The sequence below is a fragment of the Musa acuminata genome, chromosome BXJ1-4, assembly GCF_036884655.1.
Source record: "Musa acuminata AAA Group cultivar baxijiao chromosome BXJ1-4, Cavendish_Baxijiao_AAA, whole genome shotgun sequence".
Lineage (NCBI taxonomy): Eukaryota > Viridiplantae > Streptophyta > Magnoliopsida > Zingiberales > Musaceae > Musa > Musa acuminata.
The window spans coordinates 17,239,569-17,255,590 of NC_088330.1; the positions used below are offsets into that span (position 1 = coordinate 17,239,569).

The 16,022-nt window shown below is 38.0% G+C and overlaps 1 pseudogene; it reads left to right on the plus strand.

Moving 5' to 3' along the window:
* The first annotated feature begins 1,247 nt into the window (after positions 1-1,247).
* The window catches only part of LOC135649898 (tryptophan aminotransferase-related protein 4-like), a 38,851-nt pseudogene continuing 24,076 nt past the window's right edge, over positions 1,248-16,022 (plus strand).

Sequence of the window (16,022 nt, forward strand, 5' to 3'; positions counted from 1 at the left end):
ACTCATGATAATACTTCAATAAATCGAAAAAAAAAAGCTCACCACCAAGTTTAAAATCACAAAGGGATACAAAAAATTCACCACCCCAAGGATCATGAAAATAAAAAACTCACCACTTAAGGAAACATCCAAGAGATATAGTGTTTAAGAGAAAACTCCAAAAGAGTTTCTGTCAATATCTTTAGTTTCTAAACTTCTTTCTAACTCCTAAATACCGAAATAAGTATTAGTGCATGAAACAACCCTTCATGCATAGAGAATTATAAAATTAAATATTTTATAATTGGTAACTAACTTTTTTAATATATTTTTTGGTTATGAAGAAAAGCATTTTGAAATAATTATAATTTTGTCTAAGGAATATGCTCATGAGTTATAAATTTGAGTAGGTTGAGTTAAAAACCATAAGACAATATTATGGGCTATAAAGAATACCATAAATCCAAATGAACTAATTGTAACAAATTAAACACTCTCATGTCAACCTTTTCTTAGGTATAAATTAGATATTACCAATATTTATTAAATAAAATTCTATAAGTTACTATTATTGCCGTTATCCTTAAAAATTCATCTAAATTAACCTTAGAAAATAGCCCTCATGGATCCATCAACGCTTAAACTTCTCAAACAAAAACAGAATATTGATTATATTTAGTATCCTAAAATTCTATTAGTTCCTACTAGTACTGATCGTTATCCTTAAAAAATTACCTAAATTAACCCAAGAAAATGACCCTTTTCGATCCATCGACGCTTCAACTTCTCACTGGCAAACAAAAACAGGATATTGCCTATATTTATTATCCTAAAATTCTATTACTCTCTGCTACTATCGTTATCGTAAAAAATTATCTAAATTAACCCAAGAAAATGACCCTCATCGATGGAACGCTTCGACTTCTCACCGACAAATAAAAGCGGCACGGTGTGCGGTGCGCATCCGCAAGGGGAACCCCGGTGCTCGTCAATGAAAAGCATCCCTTGTGGCCAGCCTGTGTGTGGTCGGCCCACTACCTACTGCTGCCTCTTCTCTCTCTCTCTCTCTCTCTCTCTTTTTAATCTCGACCATTAACTGTATCTGTTGACTTTGGAGCTGTGAAATCACTGTACTTGTTTAAACAATGCGTGGTGACAGAGCATCTGCCTCTCTCTTGATTGTATTTTTGGGGCCCATCTCCACGAGTTATATTGTTTTTAACCAGTGTACTTCTTTTATAACTTGGTACATCATCGAATTAACTTTTGTATACTATTATATACTTATAGCGTTGGGTGACCGTATAAGGTCATGTGATTCGGTACCACCCATTCTATAAAAATAAAAATAACAGAAATTAATAAAAAAAAAGAAAAACAAAAAATCAACCTGACCAGAATATTTAATCACAGGGAGAACAAAAACAAAAACAAAAATCTAAAATATTTAATCATTTATTCACCACAGCGAAGGGCGAACGCATCCCCGTCGTCCGGGGGGGCCGTGCCTCTCCCGTTTCCCAATTCGTCTAACATCCCTCACTCCTATCGCTTTCGGCGAAAGATACACTTGATGGAACCAAGAAAGGGACAGAGGCTGCCGTTCGGGATGAACCTCCCGCTACTGCTGCTCCTTTCGTCCCTCTTCCTCAACCTCTTCTTGTTAAGCTACCTCTCCATCATCTTTTGCCAGTACTCACAACTCCGCTGGACCAGCGCCGCCGCCGCTGAGGCCGAGGCCATCGCCGCCATCGACTGCTCCGGCCACGGTCGCGCCTTCTTGGACGGCGTTACCGTCGGCAAGGGGCTTCCTGGGTGCGAGTGCAACACGTGCTACGGCGGCAACGACTGCTCCTTGCTCATGCCGGAGTGCCCTGCCGACGCTGACAGGTAAGCCCGTGGGACGTTTCTGCAAAATGAATAGTATATTTCCCTTCGGAGCTTCTTCTTGTTTCTCGTTACTAGTCAGTTTTTGGAAAAGAAATGAATCTACGCGATATTGCACCTACAGCTTATCAGATTTCTTATCCATTAGGTTTATTTTGCTTCTCCTAACTCGAAGAATAAACGGAATAGAGGAAGTCTTATGGCAAACCAACAAAGATAATAAAGCGAAAAGATAAAAACGATAAGAACATTAGATTTATGTGGTTCAGTTAATTAACCTTGACCTATATCTACGGACGAAAGAGGAGCAAATCACTATTATAAAAAAAAAAATACTAAACAAGAAAAAACTCAAACTATTTAACTGAGTGTGGACTTAAACCCAAAACAAACACTTGGTTTTTCTTGTGGTGCTTCTTGTGGTGCGTTTGACTTTAAAGCCATGCCCTTATTTATATTTCCAATAGGAGATAACAAGCATGGTTTTCTCGATGTGGGACTATGGGACTTGCCAAACTAAAAAATCTCCACCTTGACATATCCCAACAAAACTTGCTCCACCTTCTTCATAAAAACCCAAACGGGCAATCACCAACAATGAACACCAACCAAGTCCAAGCACTGCTTAAACTTGTAAACCGGAAGAGGCTTCGTAAGCATATCAGTTGGATTGTCCTTCGTATGAATTTTCTGAACAAGGACTTTTCCCTCAGCAATGGTATCCCATTTGCATCCAACAATTTTCTTACCCGAAGGCGGCTTTACAAGATCCCAAATTCTATTCTGATGGAGAGATTCAATTTCTTCATTCATCGCGATCAACCACTTAGCGGAATTATCACAAGAAACTGCATCTGAGTAGGAAGTAGGCTCACCAATTTCACTTGTTTCTTCTACAACAGACAAAGCATATGCAACCAAATTTGCATATATTTGTGGTGGTCGAATATTTCTCCGTGGTCTATCCTTAGCTATGGAATATTGCTCTTCCTCTAGATCATCTGCATCAGTAGACTCGGGACCATCTACTGGTATTCTTTGAGTAGAAAGTTCGACTTAAAAGAATCTAAACTACCAATCTCAAGCTCCACCTGCTTCTGCGCACTATCATTTATACAACTAGTAGAATCCTCTTTGGAAGATAACATAGATAATTCATCAAAAGTAACATCTCTACTGATTACAAATTTTGAGGATTTGGGATCAGAACACCATAATCTGTATCCTTTCACCCCATAAGCATACCCAAGGAAAATGCATTTTTTAGCTCGAGGCTCTAATTTTCTTTCATTTACATGCATGTATGCTGGACACCCAAAAGTTTTTAAATCAGAGTAATCAGCAGGAGTACCTGACCAAACTTCCTCTGGAGTTTTAAAGTTAAGTGCTGTAGAAGGAGCACGGTTGACAACGTAATAGACCATATTAATTGCCTCTGCCCAAAAGTCCTTTGTCAACCCTACATTTGATATCATACACCTTGCTCTCTCCAAGAGTATTCTATTCATACGTTCGGCCACATCATTTTGTTGAGGCGTCATCCTAACAGTGCGATGCCGAACAATTCCTTCATTTTTGCAGAATTCATCAAAGTCACCTTCGCAAAATTTCATGCCATTATCTGTTCGAAGTCGCTTAATCTGTTTACCTGTTTGCTTCTCAATCAAAGCCTTCCATTGTTTAAAGGTTAGAAAAATATCATTTTTATGCTTCAAAAAATAAACCCAAACTTTCCTAGAATAATCGTCAATGAAAGTCAATATATACCTAGCACCACCCTTAAACTGAACATGAGTTGGACCCCAAAGGTCTGAATGAATATAGTCAAGAGTACCTTTCGTTTTGTGAACTGCCGGAGAATTGAAGCTGACTCTTTTCTACTTTCCAAAAATGCAATGTTCATAAAAATCCAGTGGCCCAGTACTCTGTCCGCAAAGTAGACCCCTTTTGCTCAATATGCTCAAACCTTTTTCGCTCATATGACCCAAACGCATATGCCATAATTTGGTGATATTAGAATCAAACAATGATGATGATGAGACTGCAACTGAGCCTGTGATAGTAGTTCCCTATAAAATATACAAGCTACCAGACCTACAAGCTTTCATAACAACAAGGGCACTTCTAGAAACTTTCATAACTCCACTTTCAGTTGTATATTTATACCCAAGGGCCTCTAGGGTGCCTAAAAAAATGAGATTCTTTTTTAAATCAGAAACATGCCTAACATTAGTAAGCGTCCTCACAATACCATCATGCATTTTAATTCGGATTGTTCCTCTACCAACAACATCACATGCTGCATTATTGCCCATCAAATAGTTTTCTCAACAAATTTTTTCTGGATTTAGATATAGATTTAGATATACTACTATCAAATTCTCTTTTATCCATTCTACCCTGACAACTAGACCCTCAGCCTGATTCCCTCTACTTCCCCCAGTGATATCTCTGTCTATCTGCTCCTTAGATTTTAGTGCAGATTTAATTTCTTGATACAAAATTATTTCTTTTCCATAAATCATAGTATCATGAAAATGCTTAAAAGATTGGGGAAGAGAACACAAAAGTAATAGGGCCTTATCCTCATCATCAAAATTATTTGACATTTCTGTCGAATTTCTCGACAACAATCTTTGTTATTGTCATCAACCCGAAAATAATAAACAAGAAAAAATCCAAACTATAAGCCCAAACTATTTAACTGAGTGTGGACTTAAACCCAAAGCAAACACTTAGGTTTTTCTTGTGGTGCTTCTTGTGGTGCGTCTGACTTCAAAGCCCAAATCCTTATTTATAGTTCTAATAGGAGATAACAAGCTTTGTTTTCTTGATGTGGGACTATGGGACTTGTCAAACTCTATTTCTCTGTGCGAGTCCTCCTCTAACATAGAATTCGCGAGTAGCATACCCTCATGTTGGTGATGCCCTCGCGCATGAACTAATTCTCTTTGTGAGGCCTTCTGACACATTGAATTCGCGAGGAGCATACCCTTATGTGGTGATTCTCCGTGCGACTCCTACAGCGTATCTGGTTTCTAAAGCGCGACAAAGGGACCTACATGTTTTTATTCTCTTCTCGTCGTATAAAATGCAGATTAAAAAAGTGTTTGAGGATGACGTTTGACATCCACCTCAGGATGTAGTCACTTCCTCTTACATAATACAGAGGTCCCCCAATCAATATTTTGTTAGTTGCCTCTACGGTTCACGTCGGGAGTGCATTTGATTAAATAAAATTGATGAATGTTTGGCTGGATTAGTGTTGGACCAAATGGGTATATATATATATATATATATATATATATATATATATATGTATATATATATATATGTATATATATATATATGTATATATATATATATATATATATATGTATATATATATATATGCATCACTTTTCTTACTTGTTATCCTCTGCTCTTTGTCTCTTAGGTAATTCTTTCAATTTACATAATGTTGCTAAAGAGGATAATTGGCAGTTTTGAGACTAAAATACAACTTGTTGTGCTCTCGTTCGTATTATGTGATATTTAGCCAATTACAAGATTCATCTGAAAACTAATCAAGCTGGTAGTTGTGACAATATTTTACAATATGCATGGTTAATTTTAAATGCATGATATGGGTCTTCTTCTTCTTCTGTATGATTTCGAGCCCATCTAAAAGATCATCTCCGTCCTGAACAGCACAGCTACCAATTGGTACTATGGCGTGCCACATTTATATGTTAGGAAAAATTTTAGAAGACAACACTTTTTATTATAATTATTTTTATAATATTGCATTTAATTGGAGGACAAGTGAACGCATGAGGCTGCTAACATTGCAGGATGGAAAGAAATAGAATTAGATTATCAAATCACTTTGAGCTACCTTCACTATTGACTGATCTTTGGTTGGATCTTGATGGCATAAAGAGAGAAAGAGAAAGAGAGAGAGAGAGAGAGAGAGAGAGAGAGAGAGAGAGAGAGGAAAAACCTTGGCCTAATCGTTTTTTTTTCTCTCTTGTTCTATCAATTATTATGAGCAGTGGTGATCCGTTATTTTTGGAGCCATATTGGCAGCAGCATGCTGCAAGCAGTGCAATCTTGGTCTCTGGATGGCACCGTATGAGCTACCAAACCACAGGCGACAACTTCATCTCCTTGGAGCTGGAAAGGCATATACGCCTCCTCCATAAAGCTGTCAGGAACGCCGTGACTGATGGAAAGTTCATTGTCTTCGGATCCGGATCCACTCAGCTGATCAATGCTCTGGTTTACGCACTCTCCCTCCACAATTCAACCTCGTCCTCTCCTGCACACGTTGTTGCCACCGTGCCCTACTATCCAGTAAGTTCTTCTCCAACTTTGCCCTCTTTAAACTTGTGGCATGATATAAATCAAGTCTAGCGTCACATATGGCTAGGCTAAATGGCACATGGATGTGTGGAAACCAACACTCTATTCTAAAATATTTAGCTGCTGCATGGTTCCTCTTCTCGGCAACGTATCAAACGCTTAGCATTGTACTTGTCGCAAAGTGTCAATTGTTCTATAGTGGGTGAGATTTCTCGATCCTTAAACTTAGTCATCGAAAGTTGATGGTATATCTTCATGTTGATAAAATCCTAGGGTTTTATCTAAGAAAATAGATAAGGAATTGATCGTTTCGAGGGGATCAACCTTCTTTTGATCGTTTCGAGGGGATTTACCTCTAAGTTGGCCAAACACTTTAAGTTATATTTTATTGCTTTAGAAAAATAACCAAAGACATTAAATATTTATATAGTTATTAATCCTTAGCCAACTAGGACTAGGATTTCTAACAAAAATAAAAATAACGATTCCTAAATTGTTATATTAAAAGATTCTTAACATAATTAGGAAAAACTCAAAAACTCCTACTATAACTAAGAAAAACTAAATAGAAAAATAAAGATTAATATCAAATCCCTAAAATCAATCACTCCTAAAATTAAGGAATCCTAACTTAATTTTAGAAACTCCTAAAATTTCTCGCCTCTCCAAAACAGCCTTATCCTCAAGGTTGAGTAGCAACGAATTTTAGAAACTTCTCCTCTAATTCTTTCTAAGACTTTCAAGTAGCATCTTCAATTGGTAAGTTGGCTCATTAAACAAGCACCTCATCATTGAACAAGTGCCTTAGTGTCGGGATATCTATGGTGCATCACAACATGTCGATCAATTAAGTAAGGCCTCCACTTAGTGACTACATAAACACTAGCTAACATCTCCTTCTCATAAACATATAAACTTAGATGAGATGGGAAAGTGCCTTAGTAGTATAATCGATTGGATGACCTTCTTCCATTAGTACAACTCTAATACTCGCTCCAAAAGCATCATAATTAATCACGAATAACTTGTTAAAATTTAGTATAGTGAGAACTGGTGTAGTAGTCATTACATACCTAAGAAAAATAGAAGCTTGAGTTGCTTCTTCTGTCAACTTAAATACATCTTTCTTTAAAAGTGATATAAAAAAAAATACTAATTTTGCCATAGTTATTCAATAGTAGTAAGAAATCCACGAGCAATTCTTGGCCCTGCATAACAAGCTTCACTTTGGAACACTTACTATCATAAATTAAAATTCACCCATCAGCAACCTTCACCTCGAACTTATCACAGCGTTCAATGCGATAGGCCAATCATGCAGCAACCTTGCTATCTATAAAATTGTTGATGCTACTATTATCAATCAAAACAGTAATAGACTAATGTTTCAAAAGCTCTTTAACTTTCATAGTTTGAGGATTATAGTAGTTAGCTAATGCATGAATAATATATGTGATAGGTTTAACAATCTCATCATTATCAGTACCTTCATGATTAGAGTCCATAGCCTCAATCTTTTATTCCTCCTCAATTGGTTCAAGCATCAAAAGTATTCCTTGTTTGCATCGATGCTCCCTACTCCACTTTTCATCACAATGCCAACACAATCCCTTTATTGATCATTCTTGAAGTTCCTTTTGGATTAGTCTTTTAATATTAATTTCGATTAAGAATATGGTTGGAGTAGTTGACTTGCTAGTCACCTGTTTATTAACACTCCTAGTTTGATGATTTTTTATGTTAATTTTTTCTTTATGCAATCAGGCAAAAAAAATTATAGCTGTCATAGTGCGAGGTTAGCGAGCCTTAACTTTATAACGAATATTTGAATTAAGACCTTCAATGAATGTTCCCACTAATTATCTTTCAGACCAATCTTTAGCCTAATTGGATAGTCGTTTAAATCGACTTTGATACTCTAATACAGTAGAAGTTTGACGAATCTTGGCAAGTTGCCCATCAACATTCTTATATTTGCATGGTCCAAAATGAATAAGAAGCCCTTTCTTGAACTACTCCCATGAGGGAACTACATGATAGGTTTTATACTAATCATACTATTCAATAACATCCCTATCTAGTTGGATTGAAGCTATTTCCACTTTAGCATATTCTGGAGTTTATGAAAGCGAAAAAAAATTTTTACTCTAGAAATCCAACTGGTCGGATCTCCATCTTTTCATCTAGGAAATTCTACTTTCATGCAAGAAGCCATTATCATGCTCTTGGTAACGTCTTCCTATGAATTTAGATCGGTCAGGTTGTTTACTTGTAGAAGTCGAACTTCTATATTGTTGAATTTTGCTAAAACTCTCAAGCAAACTCCTTTTGAAATCATTGAGAGTTTCTTACAGCTTGCTCTCAATTTTTGCTTCAAGACTTGAAATTGAGCTTTCGTACAATTGTCAATAGTCATTGTGTATAATTGTAGATACATAATTCTTAAGTTTTGTTTTTGATTTCGGGTCAAGGGCATGAGCACTGCTTACTTGGTGTTCAAGGTGAAATCGTTGTTGGCAGTGTGGGCATTAGGGCCTGTGGTAGTGTCGGAGAGGAGAATGAGAGAACACTAAAGAAGCACCACAAGAACTTTAGGAACATCGAGAAACACCTCTCTGATATCGGTGATACCGGATGATAAAACTCTAGGACTTTATCTAAGAAAATAGATAGGGATTTGATCGTTTCGAGAGGATTAACCTCCTTTTGATCGCTTCGAGAGGATCAACCTCCAAGTTGGCCAAAGACTTTGAGTTGTATTTTATTGCTTAAGAAAAATAGCCAAAGGTATTACATATTTATATAATTATTAATCCTTAGCCAATTAGGATTAGGATTTCTAACAAAAATAAAAATAACGATTCCTAATATGCTATATCAAACGACTCCTAGCATAATTAGGAAAAAGTCAATAACTCCTACCATAAAAAATTAAATAGAAAAATAAAGATTAATATCAAATCCCTAAAATTAAGGACTCTTAAGATTAAGGAATCCTAACATCCGGCTCCTATTAGCTGTTTACTCGAATAATTTTTTCTCCTTTCATAAATCTTTATGAAATAATTTTTTTTCTATGTCTCTAACTTCTCATGGATTATGAGAGGTGATATGAATATTATTTCTTCTACAGATGACAAAATCAATAGTCGACCTTTCTCTTTAATAGGATCTGTATTATATTTTAAAGACTTCTTATTTCATATTGGTTTGCTTGATTTAGGATTTTCAAGGAATCACTTTACTTGGTGTAACAATTGTTTTGGAAAAAAAATCTAATTTATGCTTGCTTGGATTGTGTGTTTGCAAATAAATTTGGACTTTTTATCTAAAGATTTCTTGATTTTTCACTTACCTATAACCCATTCTGACCATTCTCTCATTCTCACCAAGGTTGGTCATCGCATTGTTAAGCATTAAACCCTTCGTCCCTTTCTTTCAGAATCATTCCGGATCGAGAATAGCAAGATTCATAATATCATTCATTCTGCCTTTACAAATCACGAGAACCATCCCTTAAATCCCCCTCCATCAGAGTCCTGTTTCTCTTGGTACTTTTTTATCCAACTGGAATCAACTTAGTAGTTCCGAACTGGAGTATTCCATCAAGAGTACCCTTAAGGAACTATTCGATTTTGAACACAAAGATGCCTCCAATTCTTGCTCAGACTCTCAGAGGCTCAGACTTCAATCTCTTTATCATAAATCTATGATCCTAAATAGACAACTTCACCTTAAATGGTGGTCTCGCCAAGTTCAATGGCTTAATTTGAAAACAAAAACATCAAATTCTTTCACTGAATGACTTCCTTTAGACATATCAAGAATCAGATTTCTTGAATCATTGATGATAACATCAGCTCTCTCAACAATTCAGAACAAATACTTCACTCCTTTGCACAATGGTACTTTAACCTTTGGTCTTCCACAAATTCCTCGTAGTCTGATTGGGATCTGTGCGCCACAAATTCCTTTAGACATATTGCCCCCCTCCCTACACTGCCCTCTTCATCCCATCAAAGCTTATATAAGAAATTCTCTTTAGAGAAAATTCACGGTTGTCGTCCTTCAAATGGGCTTGGGCAACGGATATGATATAGAATTCTTCAAAGCTTTCTTGTCCTCAAAACAGCCACGCTTGAGTCCTTCTCTTCTTTTCACACATCTAACTCCCTGCCCTTAAGCTGGTAGAAAACCCATATGGTTTTCATCTCTAAAAAAGATAACCCTTCTCATATTAAAGAATTTTGTCCTATAGCTCTTTGCAACGTTATTTATAAACTTCTATCAATATTCCTTGCCAATAGACTCGAGCCTTTTCTTCATCACCTAGTCAGTCCTAAGCAGTCCATGTTCGTTCAAGTTGTAATATACAGGACAACATCTTTATAGCTACGAGTTAGTTCATATCATGTCTAAATCAAAAAGAAAGAACCTTCTTATCCTCCTTAAACTTAACATTGAGAGATGATAGAATCCTTGCAGATTCTAAGCTTGAGGTTGATCTTTTTAAGGGATCGATCTTCTTGGAATTCTATATGAGTTCTTTTCTCCAAATTGCTGTTTAAAGGCCGCAGAAAAAATTCATCTATTGCTTAAGAAAAGAGAATGAATACATGACTATTTAGGACTTCTAACCAACTCCTAATGAGATTCATACTCAAGACTCCTATTCCTTTACAACTCCTAATGCTTCTATAAGAAATAACCTTCTAACCTTAGCCCTAGGGGCTGCTTCCTATATGAGTTATCCCTTTTGCCCTCAACCCTAACCAACTAGCCCAATAAAAGGGGCGATGGCTAGGAAGCCCAAAGACTCAAATATAAACCCTAGCCACTCTTCTTTATAGGATAGAGGTGGCTAGGTGAGGTTTATTACAATCTCACAGGGTTTTATTAGCTACTTTTTGGTTGAGTAGGACCCAACCCGGCTAGAGTCCTATCAAGCCCGCTCTCTCCAAATCAACCTTGTCCTCAAGGTTGAGATTCCATAAACTCAGGGAACCGGGTCTTCAGCTCTTCATATGATTCCCATATGGCGTCTTCAAGTGGTAAATTATTCCAATGCACAAGTATTTTAGTAGAGGTACGTCGGCGACGTATCACGATCCTACGGTCGAGGATGGCTTGTGGTTGGGCTTGAATAACTCCATCCTCAGTGGTGTTGGGCAGTTGGATCTAGGATGACTCTTGTTATCCCAACTTGGGCTTCAGGCTTGACACGTGGAAGATAGGGTGAATTTTGACATCCTCAGGCAATTTAAGTCTGTACGCCATGGCTCCAATACGCTCTGTGATCTGATAGGGCCTATAAAAATGTGGGGATAGCTTCATGGAGGCTTGAGTATTGATGGAGAGTTGCTTGTATGGCTGTAGGCGAAGATAAACCCAATCTCCTATAGAAAATTCTCTTTCGCTTCGTCGTGTGTCGGCTTGCTGCTTCATTCTGGCTTGAGCAGTAGAGATTATCCTTTAACAATTGTAGGAGTTTGTCTTTGTCAATCAATTCTTGGTTGACCTGATCTACCTTGGCCGAGCCAATTACATACTTTGGAATCACAAGGGCCGGCCGACCATACAGTGCTTCATAAGGGGCACATTTTGTAGATGAATGATATGTAATATTATACCACCATTCAGCCCAGGGAAGCCATTTTGCCCACTCCTTTGGCCAGTCGTTGGCGAAACAACAAAGGTACGTCTCTGAACACTTGTTTACTATCTCTGTTTGCCCGTCAATTTGTGGATGATACACTATGCTCATCTTGAGTTTGGTGCCTTGTGACTTAAATAACTCGGTCCAAAATTTATTGGTAAAGATCCTGTCACGATCACTTACAATGGACCTTGGCATCCCATGTAGTTTAACAATATTTTCTATGAAAATCTGGGCAATACTAGCAGTAGTGTAGGGATTTTACACAATAAAAAAATAAGCATATTTCATAAGTCGATCAACCACCACGAGAATTGTGTTTTTACCTTTAGAAGGTGGAAGCCCTTCGATGAAGTCCATGGAGATGCTAGTCCACATCGAGTCCGGTATGAGTAGTGGTTGTAGCTTCCCTAGACTTGCCATTGTTTCACCCTTATATTGTTGACATACATTACATTGTGCCACATATTCAGCAATAATTTTTTTATCACTCTCCAATAAAAATTTTGCTTCACTCTTTTGTAGGTTCTCAGGAATCCGAAGTGCCATGTTGAAGGTGTGGAATGCATTTTAGGCAGGATGATTTTGATGCAAGGGGAGTCAGGTATAAGGATAATGCGACCTTTGTAGCGTAGATCCATCGAATCCCAAGTGTAGTGGGCTATTGCACTTGGATCCTCCAATTTTTTTATGATGTTACTGATCTCTGAATCCTTCTTCCATTCTTTTCTAATGTCCTCGAGGAAGCTGGTGGTAGGAAGGGAGATGATTGAAGACTTAGCTTGCTCAAGTAGCCGTGAGATTGCATCTGCAACAACGTTTTCTTTCCCTTTTTTGTAAATAATTTCATAATCAAATCCAAGAAGTTTGGTTACCCATTTTTGCTGCTCAGGGGATGATATCTTTTGTTCCAAAAAGTACTTGAGACTTCTATGGTCGGTTTTAATTTAAAATCGTCGGCCGATCAAGTAGGGTCTCCACCTTATTACTACATGCACAATAGCGAGCATCTCCTTATCATATATTGAAATATTTTGATGGGACGGAGATAATGTCTTGTCGGTGTATGTGAGTGGTCGACCATCTTGCATGAGAACGACTCCAATTCCAACTCCAAATGCGTCTACCTCAATGATAAAGGGTCAGTTGAAATCTGGCAGTACTAGCACCGACAAGGAATAGGGGCTACAACTTAACCGAATCACCCCTGGTTTAAGCATCTTTTTTACGATCTTTTCAATTTCATCCTTCTGGAGGTGAGGATATTGGTACGACCGAGTGTTCACTGGTGGCTTGCCCGGAACGATTGGAATTCAACGGTCATGTTGCCGAGTAGGAGGAAGACCGCGTGGCTCAGCAAAAATGTCAACAAATTCAACAAGTAATTGGGTGAGATTTTGATCTTCAATTTCTATTTTCTTCCTCTCTAGTTGCTATTTGAGATGCATCAAAAAGCCACCATTTACCTTGTGTAAAACTTTCTCGATTCGTTGGGTCGAAACAGTGGTTACGTTGCTTCCGCGCTTCACGCATAGGATGATCTATTTGCTTTGCAGTAGAATTTCATAATTAATTTGAAAAAGTTCCAAGAGATATCACCTAGCGTTATCAGCCATTCTATGCCAAGCACGACCTCATAGTCATCAATTGGTAGGAGGAAGAAGTCGATGGTAATTTCTTTGTCTTACAATAATAGTTTCACCTGCGGACATCTTTGGTCACACTTTAGTATTCTTCCGTCGGTGACCTTTACGTCGAACTTGCTGCAACCTTCGATGTTGAGTGTCATCCGAGTAGCAACCTTACTGTTTATGAAGTTATTAGTGCTGCCCGTGTTGATGAGAATAGTGATCAGTTATTGTTTGAGAAGGCCTCCAACTTTCATTGTTTGCAGGTTTGAATAGCTGGTTAGTGCATATACCATAAAGTCGGTCGGTTGTGGCTCTTTTTCTGCATCTTCTTCATGTTTAAGGCTCTCTTCTGAATGTTCAATGACCTCTTCTTCTATTGGTTCAATCACAAGAAGTCCCCCTTTTTTACAGCAATGCTCGCGGCTCCACAGCTCATCGTAATGCCAATATAACCCCTTCGTAGATCGCTCCCGAAGCTCTTCTCTTGTCAACCTTTTTGGTGTAGGGGCTCGACTGATAGTAGGGGGTCTGAGGGCTTTGATATTGCTGGTTGGGGAGCGACTCTAGTCCTCTAGGCTTCATGGTTCAATCGCTCCTCTTGAAGTCATGCGAAAGAGATGGCTATCATAAGCGTGTACGGTTGTCGTGCTTTAACTTCTCTCGGATCTTTGGCTTCAAGCCCTCAATGAAGGTTCATAAATAGCTATTTTTTAGACTAATCACGAGTTTCATTAGATAACCTTTCAAACCTGGTTTGGTTCTCCTGAATGGTGGAGGTTTGTTGGATCTTTGCTAGTTGTCCGTCAATGTTCTCGTAATTGGTTCATCGGAAGCAGATTATCATTCCTTCTTTGAATTGTCGCCATGAGAGGACTCCATGAGTGTCTTCAAAGCAGTCAAACCACTGTATGACATCCCCTTCAAGATGTATAGCCGCAATTTCCACTATAGATGTGTCCGTGGTTTTGTGGTATCGAAAATATCGCTCCTCGCGTGAGATCCAACCAATTGGGTCTCCTTCTTCCCATCTAGGGAAGTCCACCCTCATGCGTGGATGGTAGTGATCGATCATAGAGCCTCCCCTCTCTTGGAAGTCATCCCTTCGGGCTTGGTGTGATTGGTTAGAGCTTTCTCCTTGATGTGATTTCTTCGGGCTTGGTGGTCGGCCCAAACTAAGTTTGGTAAAGAGAATTTGAATCTTATCCTCCATTCGCGCCTCGAAGGTTTCGAATTTAGGATTGATTGCATCCTTCGATCCCATAGTATATGCCTCCAAATCTATAATGTTAATATCTCTCTTTTGTTGTCGAGTTAAAGGCATGTATAGGTTGAGGTTGAAGGGGTTGGTGGATTGGTGGATGTAGGCTGCGGTTTAGGCTTATTTTGTGGTTGTTTTGGGTGCAGTTTGAGGGTATGGTTTAGTAGAGTTTTAGGGTTGTGATGGTAGTGTATGAAGGTTAGGAAAGAAGTTTTAGATCTGTGGTAGATGGCAGCAAAGGTTTGATAGAAATCGGTGGAAGTTGCTGCAAAAAGGTGTTGTCTTGTATGAGCAGAATTGTCGTCGAAGAAACAACGATTTCTCGATGAAAATTTCAGAAAAAATCATGAGATTTGAGGAGAAAATTTGAAAGCAAAATCTTGGTTTATATAACAGCAAAGATGACCAATTTAATCGAGAAAATTTTGGCAGTATAACAGCAAGAAAATTGGTGCAAGTTGCGATAGCGAATTCTTGTCGAAAAATTTCAACAGTTTGCGATGAAAATTTACAACAATGTAAGAACGTTTTTAGAGATGAATTCTTCAATAGATCAATCTTAGATGGAAGCCAAGATGATCTATGAAGTGTATAAGAAATTTCGTTCAAAAAAGATTGCAAATAGATCAGTTAACGCAACAATATGCGACTGAAATTTTCTACAGCAATCCTTCATTCGTAAAGATGATAACTTTTACGACGAAAGGAATTCACAGCACGGGATAGATAAGAAGACATCTTCTTGGTATTTTTAATGAAAAATTACAGCGGCAAAAGGTATTAGTGATAAGAGAATACCAAATCTCTGATGCAATTGGAGGTGACGACAATAGATTGATTTGATTTACGGCAAAAGATGAAGATGGAGATGGCGACGTCAAGAGCAATTATGGAAATTGCTTTGTTGGTGGTGGGCGGCAAGGATGGTAGCAAACGCAACAAGATCGCTACTTTGATACCAGATGGTAGAACCTTTGTAGATTCTAAGCTTGAGGTTGATCTCTTTAGGGGATCGGCCTCCTTAGAACTCTATAGGGGTTTCTTCCTCCAAATTGCTACTCAAAGGCTACAGAAAAGATTAATCTATTGCTTAAAAAAAAAGAATGAATACATGACTATTTATAGGGCTTATAAACCCTAACTCCTAATAAAACTTCTAACCAACTCCTAATAGGACTCCTACTCAAGACTCATATTCCTTTTTAACTCCTAATGCTTCTCTAAGAAATAACCTCCTAACCCTAGCCTTAGGGGCTGCTTCCTAAGT